Source organism: Physeter macrocephalus, chromosome 21, assembly GCF_002837175.3.
Source record: "Physeter macrocephalus isolate SW-GA chromosome 21, ASM283717v5, whole genome shotgun sequence".
NCBI classification, from domain to species: Eukaryota; Metazoa; Chordata; class Mammalia; order Artiodactyla; family Physeteridae; genus Physeter; species Physeter macrocephalus.
Genome location: NC_041234.1, coordinates 34,852,990 through 34,871,819, shown reverse-complemented (window position 1 = coordinate 34,871,819; position 18,830 = coordinate 34,852,990).

Sequence of the window (18,830 nt, the reverse complement as noted above, 5' to 3'; positions counted from 1 at the left end):
TCGTTTCTTTTTATGGCTGAGTAATATTCCATTGTATATATGTGCCACATGTTCTTTATCCATTCATCTGTCTATGGACACTTAGGTTGCTTCCATGTCCTGACTATTGTAAATAGAGCTGCAATGAACATTTTGGTACATGAGTCTTTTTGAATTATGGTTTTCTCAGGGTATATGCCCAGTAGTGGGATTGCTGTGTCGTATGGTAGTTCTATTTTTTGTTTTTTAAGGAACCTCCATACTGTTCTCCATAGTGTCTGTATCAATTTACATTCCCACCAACAGTGCAAGAGTGTTTCCTTTTCTCCACACCCTCTCCAGCATTTATTGTTTGTAGATATTTTCATGATGGCCATTCTTACCAATGTGAGGTGACACCTCATTGTAGTTCTTTTTTTTTAACATCTTTATTGAAGTATAATTGCTTTACAATGGTGTGTTAATTTTTGCTGTATAACAAAGTTAATCAGGTAAACATACATACATCCCCATATCTCCTCCCTCTTGTGTCTAAGACCTGGCACTGCCAAAATAAATAAATATCTTTTTAAAATAAAAATTAAAAATAAAGCAAAACTAACAAAAACAGAAAACAAAAATCAAAACAGGGACTTCCCTGGTGGCAGAGTGGTTAATTTCTGCCTGCTGGTGCAGGGCACATGGGTTCGAGCTCTGGTCCAGGAGGATCCCACATGCCGCAGAGCAGCTAGGCCCATGCACCACAACAACTGAGCCTGCGCTCTAGAGCCTGAAAACCACAACTACTGAGCCCATGTGCCTAGAGCCCATGCTCCGCAATGAGGGAAGCCACCACAATGAGAAACGCTCGCACTGCAATGAAGAGTAGCCCCTGCTCACCACAACTAGAGAAAGCCCTTGCACAGCAACGAAGACCCAACACAGCCAAAATAAATAAATAAATAGATAGATAGACACATAAATAAATAAACAAAATTTTTAATAATCAAAGCAAAAACAGAAAGCAAACTAAGAAAAAAAGCAAAGAATACATAAAACAAACATACAAAAACAGTGGATAAAAGATAAAAATAAAACAAAAGAAAACAAAAAACAAAGAGAAAAACAAAAAAATGAAAGAACAAAAATGTAAAATAAAAATAGAAAAATTAAAAATATACAAATTTTTTAAAAAGAAAAGAAAAAAAAAAGTAAAAGAATAACAGCAGAGCAAAACAAAACAAAACAAAATTTTCCTGGGGTCTCAGCTATCAGTGTTCTTGCCCCCACAGTGAGGCACCGCCAACCCCCACCTCCCCAGGAGGCCCTCCAATACCTCTAGGTAGGTCTCTGGACCCACTGTGGGCACTGTGGGGGCAGTTCAGCCTCTGACCTTCCCCAATTCCTGCATGCACTTGCCCCCAAAGTCCACGGTTGCTAAAGCTAGACTGGTCTCAGTTGTGGGAGCACTCATTGTCTATTCAGATATTCCACAGATGCAGGGTTTACCAAGCTGATCATGGGGATTTAACCCACAGCTTTTGCAGCTGTACAGAGAGATTTCTGTTCCTCTCCCTTGTGCAGCTGTACAGCCCCTGGGGCTCAGCTTTGGTTTTGGCCCTACCTCTATGTGTGGACCACCCTCAGGCATCTGGTCCAGGTGAGAAAGGGTGAAAGCAACAGCTGACTGGGGCACACTTGCTTGCTCAGGCCAGGGAGGGATAAGGTGGCCACAACTGGGGCACTCGCACTCACTCTGATGGGATCCCCCTCTAGTGCATGCAGCTGCAGAGACCAGCAGGAAGTTGCAACAGTCTGAGGCACTCTGGTGGGCAGTTCCCACAGGACCAGGGGCTGGCGTGTAGGGAGAGAGTCCACAATGGCAGCCCAGCCCCTTGCACACCACTCAACAATGGCACCTCGTTTCCAAGGCAGACCACGCTTCCTCCAGGAGGACTCCCAACCACAGAACCCCTCACTCCTGTCCCCTCAGGTTGTCTCCACGCACCTGAGCTCCTCATTCCCATCCCTTCAGGCCATCTCCATGCAGCCAACAGCAGTCTTCTCCCCGGGTCCAATCTCCTAACCCCACACTTTAGCACTCAGCCTCTGCCAGCACTGGCAGATTCCCATCTCAGGCTGGGGCACCCAGGGCTGATTCCCTGGAGGTTTTGGTTGGGGCAGCGCTCAGGACCCCGGACCCTGCGTGGGCAGAGGAGGCCTAGGCTTGAGGTGCAGGCCAGCCTGCTCAGATGGGTGCCCCTCCACTGCATGCGGAGTCAGGGGCCGGAGGGTAGGGAACGGCATTGCGGTGGTGGCCCCGCCCCTTGTGCACCACTCTACAGTGGTGCCTTGTTTCTATGGTGGCCTGGGCTTCTTCCACAAACATTTCTGATTGTGGATCTCCTTACTCCCATACCTTCAGGCTGTCTCTTCACAGCCAACAGCTGTCCCTTCCCTGGGTCGACTCTGCAAACCCCACTTTCCAGCACCCAGCCCCCCTCCACACCAAGAGACACACAACAAGCTGGGGTGCACAGGGCTGTGGCAAGGACCATGTGCATAGATCTTACCCTGTCCTTCCTTCCACAGACCTGTTGCTGTGTTCCCCTCTGATCTCCCAATCCCCCAAAAGTCCCTCTCTGTCCCAGCTGATTTCTCCACCATGAGGGGGCTTCTCTGAGTGCGGGAAGCTCTCCTCACTTTCATCTCCCTGCCAGCGGTGCTGGTCCCTTCCCGTTTCCTCTTTTTATTTTTTTTCTTTCTTTCATCCTACGCAGTTGCTGGGGGGTTTTCTTGTCCTTTTAGGTGTCCAAGGTCTTCCGCTAGTATTCAGCAGGTGGTCTGTGAGAATTGTTCCACTTGTAGATGTATTCTTGAGGTACTTGTGAGGAGAGGCGAATTCCATGTCCTCCTATTTCACCATCTTGACTCCTAGAGTCAGCAATGATTTTTAAAATATGACACCCAAAGTATAAGCAACAAGAGCAAAATGAAGCAAGTGGGTTACATCAAACTAAAAACCTTCTTCACACCAAAGAAAAAAAATGTAAAGGCAACCTATGGAATGGGAAAGAATGTTTGCAAATTATATATCTGATAAGGGGTTAATATCTAAAAATATATAAAGAACACATACAACTCAATAGCAACAAAAACCAACAACCCAATTTAAAAACAGGCAGAGGAAATGAATAGACATTTTTCCAAAACAGATATACATATGACCAAAAGGTACATGAAAGGGTGCTCAACATCACTAATCATCAGTGAAATGCAAATCAAAACCACAGTGAGAGGGACTTCCCTGGTGGCACAGTGGTTAAGAATCCACCTGCCAATACAGGGGACACGGATTCGAGCCCTGGTCCAGGAAGATCCCACATGCTGCGGAGCAACTAAGCCTGTGCGCCACAACTACTGAGCCTGTGCTCTAGAGCCCACGGGCCACAACTTCTGAGCCTGCATGCCACAACTACTGAAGCCCATGCACCTATAGCCTGTGCTCCACAATAAGAGAAACCACTGCAATGAGAAGCCCATGCACCACAATGAAGAGTAACCCACACCCACCACAACTAGAGAAAGCCCACGCACAGCAACAAAAACCCAATGCAGCCAAAAATAAATAAATAAAAATAAATAAATTTATTTTTAAAAACACAATGAAATATCACCTCATACCTATGAGAATTGCTATTGTTAAAAAGAAAAATGATAACAAGTGTTGGCAAAAATGTGTAGAAAACCAAACCTTTGTGCACTATTGATGGAAATGTAAATTGGTATAATCACTACATATAATAGAATGAAGTTTCCTCAAAAAATTAAAAATAGAACTATCTTATGATCCAGCAATCCCACTTTTAGGTCTATGTCCAAAGAAATGACATCACCATCTCAAGAAGATATCTGCATCCCCATGTTCATTGCAGAATTATTCACAATAACCAAGAGACTGAAACAACCTAAGTGTCCACTGATGTATGAATGGATTTTTAAAATGTGAATTTATATACATATGTGTGTATGTATACATATATAAAGCTCACAAATAATGGAATATTATTCAGCCAATAAAAAGAAGGAAATCTTACCATTTGCAGCAATACGGATGGACCTTGGGGGCATTTATGCTAAGTGAAATAAGTCAGACAGAAAAACACAAATACTTATGATCTTACTTATATGTAGAATCTAAAAAAGCCAATGTCATAGAAACATAGTAGAATAATGGTTGCCAAGGAATGGAGAGTGGGGGAAATGGAGACATGCTGGACAAAGGATACAAACTTCCAGTTAAGATGATTGAGTTTGGGGGATCTAATGTAGAGCAAGGTGAATATAGTTAATAATACTGTATTGAATACTTGAAAGTTGTGAAGAGAGTAAATATGAAATGTTCTCACCACAACAAAAGGCAATTATGTAACATAATGGAGGTGTTAACTAACCTTATTTGGTAACCATTTTGCAATATATACATGTATCAAATCATGTTGTACACCTTAAACTTAGACAATGTCATATGTCAATTATATCTCAAGATAGCTCAGGAAAAAATCAATTGTATTTCTGTGCACTAACAAAGTTCAACTGGAAAATGGAATTTTTAAAATTACCTCTTATAGTAGCTCCACAAAAATGAAATATGTAAAAACCTAAAAACATGTACAGGATATGCAGGCTGAAAACTAAAAAATACTGATGAAAAATCAAAGAACACCTAAATTAACTGAGAACCATATGATGTTCATGGATTAAAAGACTTGTGTAGGTGCAGGAAATTTTTCAGCTCTCTCCAAATTGACCTAAGGGTTAAACATAATTCCAATGAAAACTCCAGTGGATTAGTTGTAGATACAGACAAGCTGATTTTAAACTTTATATGGAAAGGCAAAAGAACTAGAAGAAAAGAATATTAAAAAGAAGAAATTTGGAATAATCACACTAACTTCAAGACTTACTATGAAGCTATAGTAATTAAGACAATATGGAATTTGCATTGATAAAGACATAAATCAACATAAGAGTCCAGAAATAGACCCACGTGAATATAGTCACTTGATTTTTTTTTACAAAGATACAAAGGCACCTTGATGGTGGGAGAATAGTAATTCTTTTAATGGTTTTGAGAAAATTGGGTATCCATATTTTTTAAATGAACCTCAACTTAAACTTCACACCTTATATAAATATTAAGTCAAAATGGATCATAAATCCCAATGTAAAATTACAAAACATTCAGAAGAATACAAAGGAGAAAATCTTCATGGCATTGGTATAGGCAAATAGTAGACATGACACTAGAGATACAATCCATTAAGATATAATTGATAAATTAGAATTCATTAAAATTTAAAATATTTGCTCTGATATAGTCACTGTTAAAAGAAGGAAAACATAAACCACTGACTGGGAAATAATATTTGCAAATTACATATTCAATGACTTGTAGCCAGAACTCACAAAACTCAATGCTAAGAAAATAAGTGACACAATTCGTATGTGGGCAAAAGACATGAGCAGACACTTCACAAAAGAGGATTATAGGATGACAGATAAGCAGATGAAAAGATGTTCACCATCATTAGCCATTAGAGAACTAAAAGCTAAAACTATGAGTACCACTACACACCTATTATGATATCTAAAGTAAACAATTATAACAACACCAAGTGCTGGTGAAGATGGAGCAGAACTATAGTTAGCAGAACTATAACTCTCATACCTGCATAGTGGGTGGGCAAAATGGTAGAGCCACTCTGAGACACAGTTTGGCAGTTTCTTACAAATATAATTCATATCACAAAAAAAAAGGATGAAAGGAAACTTTTAGAGGTGATGCCTAAGTTTATTACCTGATCGTGGTGACCATGGGTGTATGAATATGTCCAAACTCACCAAATTGTATACATTAAATGTGTTCCCTTTTAATATCAATTATAGCTCAATAAAGCTGTAAAAAGTTAAACATAAATGTACCATAAGGACCAGCAATCCTAAACCAAGTATTTGCTCCACAAAAAGAACAATTTTGTACCTGCAAAAATCTGTACCCAAATGTTTGTAAAAGCTCCATTCATAATCCCCATATATTGGAAACAACCCAATTAGCCTTCAATGAGGGAATGTATAAACAAACTGTGGTATATCCATACAATGGAGTACAACTCCAGAATTAAAGGAATAAAACACTGATACATGGAACAAAATTAACTAATCTCAAAGCTGAGTGAAAATAAAAGCTGTTCTCAAAAGTCCTATATTCTATTCTGTGATACCATTTATATACTGACAGAAAACAGACCAGTGGTTGTCAGGATTTAAGAATAGAGGGGAGAGGGCTTCCCTGGTGGCGCAGTGGTTGCGCGTCCACCTGCCGATGCAGGGGAGCCGGGTTCGCGCCCCGGTCTGGGAGGATCCTGGTGCCGCGGAGCGGCTGGGCCCGTGGGCCATGGCCGATGAGCCTGCGCGTCCGAAGCCTGTGCTCCGCAACGGGAGAGGCCACGACAGAGGGAGGCCTGCATACCAAAAAAAAAAAAAAAAAAGAATAGAGGGGAAACATGAAAACAAAGGGATAACACAGGCAGTTTAAGGGGTAAAAGAACTGTTCTGAATTCTGATTGTGCTTGTTTTTAACCAATCTATACATTTGAAAATTAATAAAGAAAACCTCAACTAAAATTAAAGTTGGGAATGGCCTGTAGAGGGAACTCTCATGCATGCATTATCACTGGCCATCCTTTGCATGCACTGACCTTGATTTGCATGCCCAACAGGAAGAAGCATAAGTTGCACTCCCAAACAGAAAGTGCAACTACTTTAGTATCCTGAAGGAAGAATTTTCCTTGCTCAGCAACAGCCCAACCAATAAGGAATGGGTGCAGCTCAGCCAATGAGAAACCATCACCACCATGAACTCCTACTTTTCTCCAATGAACTTCTATTTAGAGCTGTCCCTCTCAACTAAGCCTGCTTCCCTATAAAAGCAGCCTCTTTTCCTTTGTTCTCTGGACATGTCTGTGGTTTGACATAGATTGCATGTCTCAAAGTGCAATTAATTGCTGTTTCCCAAATAAAACCCATTTTACTGGTAAAATAACTTCTGTTTTATTAGTTTTCAGTTAATACATGTTAAAATTCATATGACAGACAAATCTGAAATCCATGAGGCAGTATGCAAAAAATATATTTTAAGATAAGGTAAGTCTTTAAATATTGTACTTTATTATTTTAGAGCAGTTTTAGGTCCACAGCAAAATTGAGAGGAAGGTGCAAAGATTTCACATTCACCTCCTGTCCCCACACATGCATAGCTTCCCCCACTTTCAACATCACTCACCCGAATTGTACATTTGTTATAATTGATGAATCTATATTGACACATTATAATCACCCAAAGTCCATAGTTTACCTTTGGGTTCACTCTGGGTGTCGTACAATCTATGGGTTTGGGCAAATATATAATGTCATGTATCTATTATTATAATATCATACAAAGTATTTTTACTTTCCTTAAAATTCTCTTTGTTCCACCTCTTCATTCCTCCCTCCACCCCAACCCCTGGCATACACTGATCTTTCTACTGTCTTCACAGTAAAAATGGAGACAAATGTTGTCTTTTCCAGAATGTCATAAAATTGGAATCATACAGTATGTAGCCTTTTCAGATTGGCTTCTTTCACTTAGCAATATGCATTTGTTTCCTCCATGTCCTGTTATGATTTGATAGCTCATTTCTTTTTATCATTGAATAATTTACCACTGTCTGAATGTACCACAGTTTATTTATCCATTCACTTACCAAAGGACATCTTGGTTGCTTCCAAGTTTGGGTAATTATGAATAAAGCTGCTATAAACATCTATGTCCAGGTTTTTTGTGTGGACAAAATTTTCAACTCCTTTTGGGTAAAAAACAAGGAATGTGATTGCTGGATTATATGGTAAGAGTATGTTTAGTTTTGTAAGAAATTGCCAATCTGTCTTCCAAAGTGGCTGTATAGTTTTGCATTTCCACTAGCAGTGAATGAGAGTTCCTGTTCCACATCCTCACCAGGATTTGGTGTTATCAGTGTTCCAGATTTTTGTCATCCTAATAGGTGTGAAGTGGTATCTCACTGTTGTTTTAATTTGCATTTTCCTGATGACATAGAATGTAAAGCATCATTTCACATGCTTATTCACTATCTGTATATCTTCTTTGGTAAAGTATCTGTTAAGGTTTTGGGCCCATTTTTAATCAGGTTGTATGTTTTCTTATAGGCGAGTTTTAAGAATTATTGGTATATTTAGGATAACAGTCCTTTATCAATGGTGTTTTTGTAAATATTTTCTCTGTCTGTGGCTTGCCTCCTATTTCTCTTGGCATCTTTCACAGACCAGAAGATTTTAATTTTAATAAAGTCTTGTTTATTATTTCTTTCATAGATCATTCCTTTAGTGTTTTATCTAAAAAGTCATCACCATACCAAGGTCATCTAGGTTTTCTACTATGTTATGTTCTAAGAGTTTTATGGGTTTACATTATACAGTTATGTCTATGATCCACATTGAGTTGATTTTTTGAACTGTGTAAGGTCTGTGTCTACATTCATTTTTATGCATGTGGATATCCAGTTTTTCCAGCACCATTTATTGAAGAGACTCTCTTTGCTCTATTTTATTGCATTTGCTCCTTTGTCAAAGATCAGTTGACTATATTTATGCAGGTCTATTTACGGGCTCTCTATTCTGTTCCACTGATCTATTTGTCAGTTCTTTCCCTAATATCTCACTCTTGATGACTGTAGCTTTATTGTAGTTCTTGGAGTCAGATGATGTCAATCCTATAATTTTGTTCTCTCCTTCAATATGTGTTGGCTATCCTGGGTCTTTTGCCTCTCCATATAAACTTTTTTTTCTTTGGCCAGTGGCTTGCAGGATCTTAGTTCCCTGATCAGTATTTGAACCCCAAGTCCTAACCACTGGGCCACCAGGGAATTCCCTATAAACTTTTGAATCATTTTGTCAACATCCATAAAAAAAACGTGCTGGGATTTTGATTGGGATTGCATTGAATCTATAGATCAAGTTCGGAAGCACTGACATCTTGACAATATTAAATATTCCTACCCATGAACATGGACTCTCTCATCATTTATTTAGTTCTCTTTTGATTTCATTAATCAGCATTTTATAATTTTTTTCATATAGATCTTGTACATGTTTTGTTAGATTTATATCTAAATATTTAATTTTGGGGAAGCTAATGTAAATGATATTACATTTCTAATTTCAAATTCAACTTATTTGTTGCTGATATGTAGAAAAGAGATTGATTTTTGTACATTAAAATCTTATTCTGGAACCTTACTATAATCAATTATTAGTCCCAAGAGTTTTTTTTTGATTCTTTCAATTATCCACAAAGACAATCATGTTATCTGAAAACACAATTTTATTTCTTCCTTCTCAATCTGTATACATTTTGTTTCCTTTTCTTGTCTTATTGCATTAGCAAGGACTTTCAGAAATGGAATGGTGAGAGAGGAAATCTTTGCCCTGTACCTGATCATAGTGGGAAAGCTTCAAGTTTCTCACCATTAAGTAGGATGTTAGCAATGGATTTTTTCATAGCTAGTCCTTATCAAGTTGATAAAGTTCCCCTCTGTTCCTAATTTACTGAGGGTTTATCAGGAATGAGTGTTGGATTTTGTCAAACGTGTTTTCTGCATCTATTGATATGAACATGTGATTTTCTTTTTTAGTTTGTTGATGTGATGAATTTCATTTATTGATTTTCAAATGTTGAACCAGCCTTGCATACCTGGAATAATTTACACATGGTTGCAGTGTGTAATTCTTTTTCTACATTGCTGGATTTGATTTGCTAATATTTTATTGAGAATTTTTGCATCTGATAAGCCAATCTTAAAAATAAAAGTTAAGATAATAGGGTTCTGGGCTTCCCTGGTGACGAAGTGGTTGAGAGTCCGCCTGCTGATGCAGGGGACATGGGTTCGTGCCCCAATCTAGGAAGATCCCACATGCCGTGGAGCAGCAGCTAGGCCTGTGAGCCATGGCCGCTGAGCCTGTGCGTCCGGAGCCTATGCTCCGCAATGGGAGAGGCCACAACAGTGAGAGGCCCGCGTACCACAAAAAAAAAAAAAAAGATAATAGAGTTCAAAATGGCAGCATAAAAAGAGACTGAACTTACCTCCTTCCAAGGATACAATAAATATACAGCTATATGAGGATCATTCTACCTGAAAAGAATGTGAGAATTGACTTGAGATGTGGGGGCGAGCAGTCACAGCACTATCCCACCACCTTGGTAAAGCTAGGGAATGTCTGTGGTTGCTGCACACACACACACACACACACACACACACACACACACACACACACACCGTTCCCTGGCTGGGGCAGGCAAGTATGACGCATTGCAGTATTATTCCTCTCCCAGCCTAAAGCCAACTCAACACTTCCCTGCCACGAGGCTGGGTCTTGCAAATATGAGCAGTTGCAGCATTCTCCTACACCTGGCCTAAAGCAGACAAGGCACTCTACTGCTGTGTTGCTGAAGCCTGCAACTGTATGCAGTTGTTTTCCCACTGCCTTTCTGAAAATAGGGAACAAGCCCTGCACCATACACTCTCCAGCTTCCTAGCTAAAGTTGTTGGGCATGTACAATTCACAAAAGGGACAGCACTTGATTGCCTGGCCCTGTTGACCAAGAGGGCTGGCATTCCAGAGCTCCATGGGACTGTAACAATCAGAAAGACCATTCTCAGCAGGCCGCCACACCAGGGCACTGCACAGACAGCAGACTGAAACACAATCTCGGTCTTTCTGTGAAAAAGGCCTACTTACTTAGTCTGGAACTTCACCCTGAAATAGAGGCTTCAGGTTTCCCACACATCTAGAGGTTAAGGAGGTGCTCCCAGGGTACATAAGCAGGGAGACACCATCCTTGCCCAGCCTTTTGGCCTCACTAATGCTCAACAAGGCTCCCCAGAGTGCAGCTTATACACTAGTCAGGAGTCCCAATTTTTGCAGCTGTTACCCAGAGGACACCTCCAGGTCTCCTGGTCTGGAAGCCAGCAGAGAATACAATTATGGCTCCACTGGACTATATATATCTGCGTACTTTAAAAGTACCGCCTGGGCTTCCCTGGTGGCGCAGTGGTTGAGAGTCTGCCTGCCGATGCAGGGGACACGGGTTTGTGCCCCAGTCCAGGAAGATCCCACATGCCGTGGAGCAGCTAGGCCCGTGAGCCATGGCCGCTGAGCCTGTGCGTCCGGAGCCTATGCTCCGCAATGGGAGAGGCCACAACAGTGAGAGGCCCGTGTACCGCAAAAAAAATCAAAAAAGTACTGCCTGAGGGTCTGGCTTCCAATCAGACTGACACTGGTGTTAAATGAGATTCCTCCCCTTGGAACACTGAGAGGTCTCAGCACATCCTCAACATCAGGGGCATATCAAGAATAAATCAGGTGGTATAGACAACTGCAAAGATTTGTGAGACAACCAAGAGCTAGGACGAGGTTGAATGAAAAGGATCATCACCTACACAATGTCACTCCTTCAAGAATGAGAGAGGTAGCTATATTGCCTAATACATGGAAATAAACATAGAGACCAAAGCAAAGTGAGGAAACAGAAAAATATGTTCAAAATGAAAGAACAAGATAAAACCCTCAGAAATAGACCTTAATGATATGGGAATAAGTAATATAATTTATAAAGAATAAAAATGGGCTTCCCTGGTGACACAGTGGTTGAGAATCCACCTGCCAATGCAGGGGACATGGGTTTGAGCCCTGGTCCAGGAAGATCGCACATGCTGTGGAGCAACTAAGCCCGTGAACCACAACTACTGAGCCTGCACTCTAGAGCCCATGTGCCACAACTACTGAAGCCTGTGCACCTAGAACCTATGCTCCACAATAAGAGAAGCCACCACAATGAGAAACCCATGCACCACAAAGAGTGACCCCTGCTCGTGGCAACTAGAGAAAGCCCATGCACAGCAATGAAGACCCAACACAGCCAAAAATAAATAAATAAAAATAATAATAATAAAAAAGAAGTGGTGGCCCCTTAAAAAAAAGAATTCAAAGTGATGGTCATAAAGATTCTCATTGAACTTGCAGAAGAATGGATGAACACAGTGAGAACTTCAAAAAAATTTATAAAATATAAAAAAGAACCAATCAGAGGTGAAAAACACATAACTGAAATGAAAAATACACTAGAGGGAATCAATGGAAGGTTAGATAATACAGAAGAACAGACCAATGATCTGGAAGACAGGGTAGTGGAAATCACCCAATCAGAACAGCGAAAAGAAAACAGAATTCTGTGGAATGAGGATAGTTTAAGGGAACTCTGGGCAACCTCAGGCATACTAACATTTGCATTATAGGGACCTCCAGAAGGAAAAGAAAGAAAGGGGCAGAAAACTTCTTTGAAGAAATAATGGCTGAAAACTTCCCTAACCTGGGGAAAGAAACAGACATCCAAGTATGGAGAGTCCTAAACAAAATGAACCCAAAGAGATCCACACCAAGACACATTACAACTAAAATGTCAAAAGTTAAAAATAAAGAGAATTTTTAAAGCAACAAGTGTAAAACAACTAGTTACATATAAGTGAACCCCCTTAAGATTATCAGTGAATTTTTCAGCAGAAACTTTGCAGGCCAGGAAGAAGTGGCATGATACATTCTAAGTGCTGAAAGGACAAAACTTACACCAAGACTACTCTATCCAGCAAGGTTATCATTCAGAATTGAAGGAGAAATAGTTTGCCAGACAAGCAAAAACTAAAGGAGTTCATCACCACTAAACAAGCCTTGCAAGAAATGATAAAGGGACTTCTTTAAGCAGAATAGAAGAGTCCTTAAATAGAAATAAGAAAATATGCAAAAGAAATCTTCTTGGTAAAAACAAAGTTATAACAAAGCCACTTATGAAGCTAGCATGAAAGGTAAAAAACAAAAGTAGTAATATTAACTAAAAGTACAATAAGTAGTTGAGGGATACACAAAACAAAAAGATGTAAAATAGGCTGTCAAAAATATTAAAAGGGGGAGTAAGTTAAAATATAGTGCTTTTAGAATGCATTTGAATTTAAGCAACTATCAACTTGAAATAATCTGCTTTATATACAGATTGTTATATATGAACCTCATGGTAACCAAAAACAAAAAACTTATAATAGATACACAAAAAATAAAGAAAAAGGAATCCAAATATAACACTAAAGAAAATCATCAAACCACAAGGGAAGAGAACAAGAGAAATAGAAAAGAACAGAGAAGAACTGAAAAAAAAACCAACCAGAAAACAATGAACAAAATGGCAAAAAGTGCATATCTCTCAAAAATTAACTTAAATGTAAATGGACTAAATTATCCAACCAAAAGACATGAAGTGGCTAAATGGATTAAAAAACAAGACCCACATATATGCTGCCTACAAGAGACTTACTTCACATGTAACAACACACACAGATTGAAAGTTAAAGGATGTAAAAATATCTTCCATGTAAATGGAAATCAAAAGAAAGCTAGAGTAGCTATACTTGTATCAGAGAAAATAGACTTTAAGACAAAGACTGCAATAAGATACAAATTAGATCATTAGACGATAAAGGAGTCAATCCAACAGGAGGATACACAGGCATACCTCATTTTATTGCCCTTTGTTTATTGTACTTTACAGACATTGCATTTTTTACAAATCAAAGCTTCATGACAACCCTGCATTGTCTGATGATGGTCAGCATTTTTTAGTACTTTTTTAAAAGATATAATGCTGTTGCACACAGTAGACTACAGTGTAGTGTAAACATGCCATTCATATGCACTGGAAAACCAAAAAATTCATGTGACTCACTTTATTGCAATATTCCCTTTATTGAAGTGATCTGGAACCAAGCTCACAGTATTTCCAAGGTATACCTATAATAATTTTAGATATTTATGCACCCAACATAGGAGCACCTATATACAAAGAAATATTAATAGACCTAAAGGGGGAATAAAAAGCAATACATAATTGTAGAGGGCATTAATACCCCACTTTTATCAATGGATATATCATCCAGACAGAAAATCAACAAGGAAACATGGACCTTAAATGACAAGACGAATTTAACAAAATATACACAACATTCCATCCACAAGGAACAGAATACACATTCTTCTCAAGAACACATGGAACATTTTCCAGGATACATCATATGTTAGGGCACAAAACAGGTCTTAATAAATTTAACAGACTTCCCTGGTGGCACAGTGGTTGAGAATCCACCTGCCAATGCAGGGGCAAGGGTTTGATCCCTGTTCCAGGAAGATCCCACATGCTGTGGAAAACGTAAGTCCATGTGTCACAGCTACTGAGCCTGCACATCACAACTACTGAAGCCCTCATGCACTAGAGCCCGCATGCCACAACTACTGAGACCACACACCACAACTACCGAAGCCCATGTGCCTAGAACCCATGTTCTGCAACAAGAGAAGCCACTGCAATGAGAAGCCTGTGCACCACAACAAAGAGTAGCCCCCTCTCACCACAAATAGAGAAAGTCCATACGCAGCAATGAAGACCCAACATAGCCCCAAAAAATAGATAAATAAAAAATAAAATAAAATAACTTAAAAAATAAAAAAATAAATTTAAGAAAATTGAAATCATATCAAGCATCTTTTGGGACTATAGAAACTGGAAATTAAGTAGAAGAAGAAAAGTGGAAAATTCACAAATAAGTGGAGATTAAACATGTTACTGAAAAACCAATGAGTCAGGAGTGTGGGGAAGATGGCGGAAGAGTAAGACGTGAAGATCACCTTCCTCCCCACAGATACATCAGAAATACATCTACACGTGGAACAACTCCTACAGAACACACACTGAACTCTGGCAGAAGACCTCAGACCTCCCAAAGGCAAGAAAATCCCCACGTACCTGGGTAGGGCAAAAGAAAAAAGAATAAATAAAGACAAAAGAATAGGGACGGGACCTGCACAAGTGGGAGGGAGCTGTGAAGGAGGAAAGGTTTCCACACACTAGAAGCCCCTTCACGGGAGGAGACTGCGGGTGGTGGAGGTGGGGAGCTTCGGAGATGCGGAGGAGAACACAGCAACAGGGGTGCGGAGGAAAAAGCGGAGAGATTCCCACACGGAGGATCGGTGCCTACCAGCACTCACCAGCCCGAGAAGCTTCTCTGCTCACCACCTGGGGCGGGCGGGGGCTGGGAGCTGAGGCTCAGGCTTCCCTCGGATCGCAGGGAGAGGACTGGCAGCTCGAACAGAGCCTGAAGGGGTTAGTGCACCACGGCAAGCCGGGAGGGAGTCTGGGAAAAAGTCTGGACCTGCCGAAGAGGGAAGAGACTTTTTCTTCCCTCTTTGTTTCCTGGTGGGCAAGGAGAGGGGATTAAGAGTGCTGCTTAAAGGAGCTCCAGAGAAGGGAATGAGCTGCGGCTATCAGTGTGGACCCCAGAGATGGGCATGAGACGCTAAGGCCACTGCTGCTGCCACCAAGAAGCCTGTTTGCAAGCACAGGTCACTATCCACACCTCCCCTCCTGGGAGTCTGTGCAGCCCGCCACTGCCAGGGACACGTGATCCAGGGACAACTTCCCGGAGAGAATGCATGGCACGCCTCAGGTTGGTGCAAAGTCACGCCGGCCTCTGCCGCCGCAGGCTTGCCCCGCCCTCCGTGCCCCACCCACCACCTGGCAAGAGTGAGCCAGAGCCCCCGAATCAGCTGCTCCTTTGACCCTGTCCTGTCTGAGCGATGAACAGACGCCCTACAGCGACCTACACACAGAGACGGGGCCAAATCCAAAGCTGAACCCCGGGAGCTGTGTGAAAAAAGAACAGAAGGGGAAATTCCTCCCAGCAGCCTCAGGATCAGCAGATTAAATCTCCACAATCAACTTGATGAACCCTGCATTGGTGGAAAACCTCAGTAGACAATGAATCACCCCAAATTGAGGAGGTGGACTTTGAGAACAAGATATATTATTTTTTCCCCCTTTCCTCTTTTTGTGAGTGTGTATGTGTATGCTTCTGTGTGAGATTTCGTCCGTATAGCTTTGCTTTCACAATTTGTCCTAGGGTTCTGTCCATCCATTTTTTTTTTCCACTTAAAAAATTTTTTTTCTTAACAATTATTTTTTATTTTAATAACTTTATTTTATTTTATCTTACTTTATTTTATTTTATCCTCTTTCTTTCTTCCTTCCTTTCTTTCTTTCTTTCTTTCTACATTTCCTCCCTTTTGTTCTGAGCTGTATGGATGAAAGGCTCTTGGTACTGCAGCCAGGAGTCAGTGCTGTGCCTCTGAGGTGGGAGAGGCAACTTCAGGACACTGGTCCAAAAGAGACCTCCCAGCTCCACGTGATATCAAATGGCAAAAGTCTCCCAGAGATCTCCAAGACCCAGCTTCACTCAAAGACCAGCAAGCTACAGTGCTGGACACCCTATGCCAAACAACTAGCAAGACAGGAACACAACACCACCCATTAGCACAGAGGCTGCCTAAAAACATACTAAGGCCACAGACACCCCAAAACACACCACCACACGTGGACCTGACCACCAGAAAGACAAGATCCAGCCTCATCCAGCAGAACACAGGCACTAGTCGCCTCAACCAGGAAGCCTACAGAACCCACTGAACCAACTTTAGCCACTAGGGACAGACACCAAAAACAATGGGAACTATGAACCTGCAACCTGCAAAAAGGAGACCCCAAACACAGTAAGATAAGCAAAATGAAAAGACAGAAAAACACATAGCAGATGAAAGAGCAAGATAAAAAGCCACCTGACCTAACAAATGAAGAAGAAATAGGCAGTCGACCTGAAAAAGAATTCAGAAAATTGATAGTAAAGATGATCCAAAATTTTGGATATAGAATAGAGAAAATGCAAGAAACATTTAAAACGGACCTAGAAGAACTAAAGAGGAAAAAAGCAACGATGAACAATACAATAAATGAAATTTAAAATAGTCTACATGGGATCAATAGCAGAATAACTGAGGCAGAAGAACGGATAAGTGACCTGGAAGATAAAATAGGGGAAATAACTACTTCAGAGCAGAATAAAGAAAAAAGAATGAGAAGAACTGAGGACAGTCTCAGAGACCTCTGGGACAACATTAAACGCACCAACATTCGAATTATAGGGGTCCTAGAAGAAGAAGAGAAAAAGAAAGGGACTGAGAAAATATTTGAAGAGATTATAGTTGAAAACTTCCCTAATATGGGAAAGGAAATAGTTAATCAAGTCCAGGAAGCACAGAGAGTCCCATACAGGATAAACCCTAGGAGAAACACAACAAGACACATATTAATCAAATTAACAAAAATTTTATTTAAAGAAAAAGTATTAAAAGCAGCAAGGGAAAAGCAAAAAATAAGATACAAGGTAATCTCCATTAGGTACTCAGCTGATTTTTCAGCAGAAACTCTGCAAGCCAGAAGGGAGTGGCAGGATATATTTACAGTGATGAAAGGGAAAACCTACAACCAAGATTACTCTATCCAACAAGGTTCACATTCAGATTCAGTGGTGAAAACTTTGCAGACAAAATACCTTTGCAGACAAGCAAAAGCTAAGAGAATTCAGCACCACCAAACCAGTTTTACAACAAATGCTAAAGGAAATTCTCTAGGTGGAAAACACGAGAGAAGAAAAAGACCCACAGTAACAAACCCAAAACATTTAAGAAAATGGTAATAGGAACATATATATCAATAATTACCATAAATGTAAATGTCTCATTCAAATTTGATGGAGAAATTAAAACTTTACAGATAAGCAAAAGCTGAGAGAATTCAGCACCACCAAACCAGCTTTACAACAAGTGCTAAAGGAACGTCTCTAGGCAAGAAACACAAGAGAGGGAAAAGACCTACAATAACAAATGCAAAACAATTAAGAGAATGGGAATAGGAACATACATATCGATAATTACCTTAAATGTAAATGGATTAAATGCTCCCAGCAAAAGACACAGAGTGGCTGAATGGATACAAAAACAAGACCCATATATATGCTGTCTACAAGAAACCCACTGCACCCCACTTTCACCAATGGACAGATCATCCAAAATGAAAATAAATAAGGAAACACAAGCTTTAAATGATACATTACACAAGATGGACTTAATTGATATTTATAGGACATTCCATCCAAAAACAACAGAATACACATTTTTCTCAAGTGCTCATGGAACATTCTCCAGGATAGATCATATCTTGGGTCACAAATCAAGCCGTGGTAAATTTAAGAAAATTGAAATCGTATGAAGTTTCTTTTCTGACCACAACGCTATGAAACTAGATATCAATTACAGGAAACAAACTGTAAAAAATACAAACACATAGAGGTTGAACAATACACTACTTAATAACGAAGTGATCTCTGAAGAAATCAAAGAGAAAATTAAAAAATAACTAGAAAAAATACCTAGAAACAAATGACAATGGAGACACGACAAACCAAAACCTATGGGATGCAGCAAAAGTAGTTTTAAGAGGGAAGTTTATAGCAATGCAATCCTACCTTAAGAAACAGGAAACATCTCGAATAAACAACCTAAACTTGCACCTAAAGCAATTAGAGAAAGAAGAACAAAAAAAAAACAAATTTAGCAGAAGGAAATAAATCATAAGATCAGATCAGAAATAAATGAAGAAGAAATGAAGGAAATGAGAGCAAAGAACAATAAAACTAAAAGCTGGTTCTTTGAGAAGGTAAACAAAATTGATACACCATTAGCCAGGCTCGGCAAGAAAAAAAGGGAGAAGACTCAAATCAATAGAATTAGAAATGAAAAAGAAGAAGTAACAACGGACACTGCAG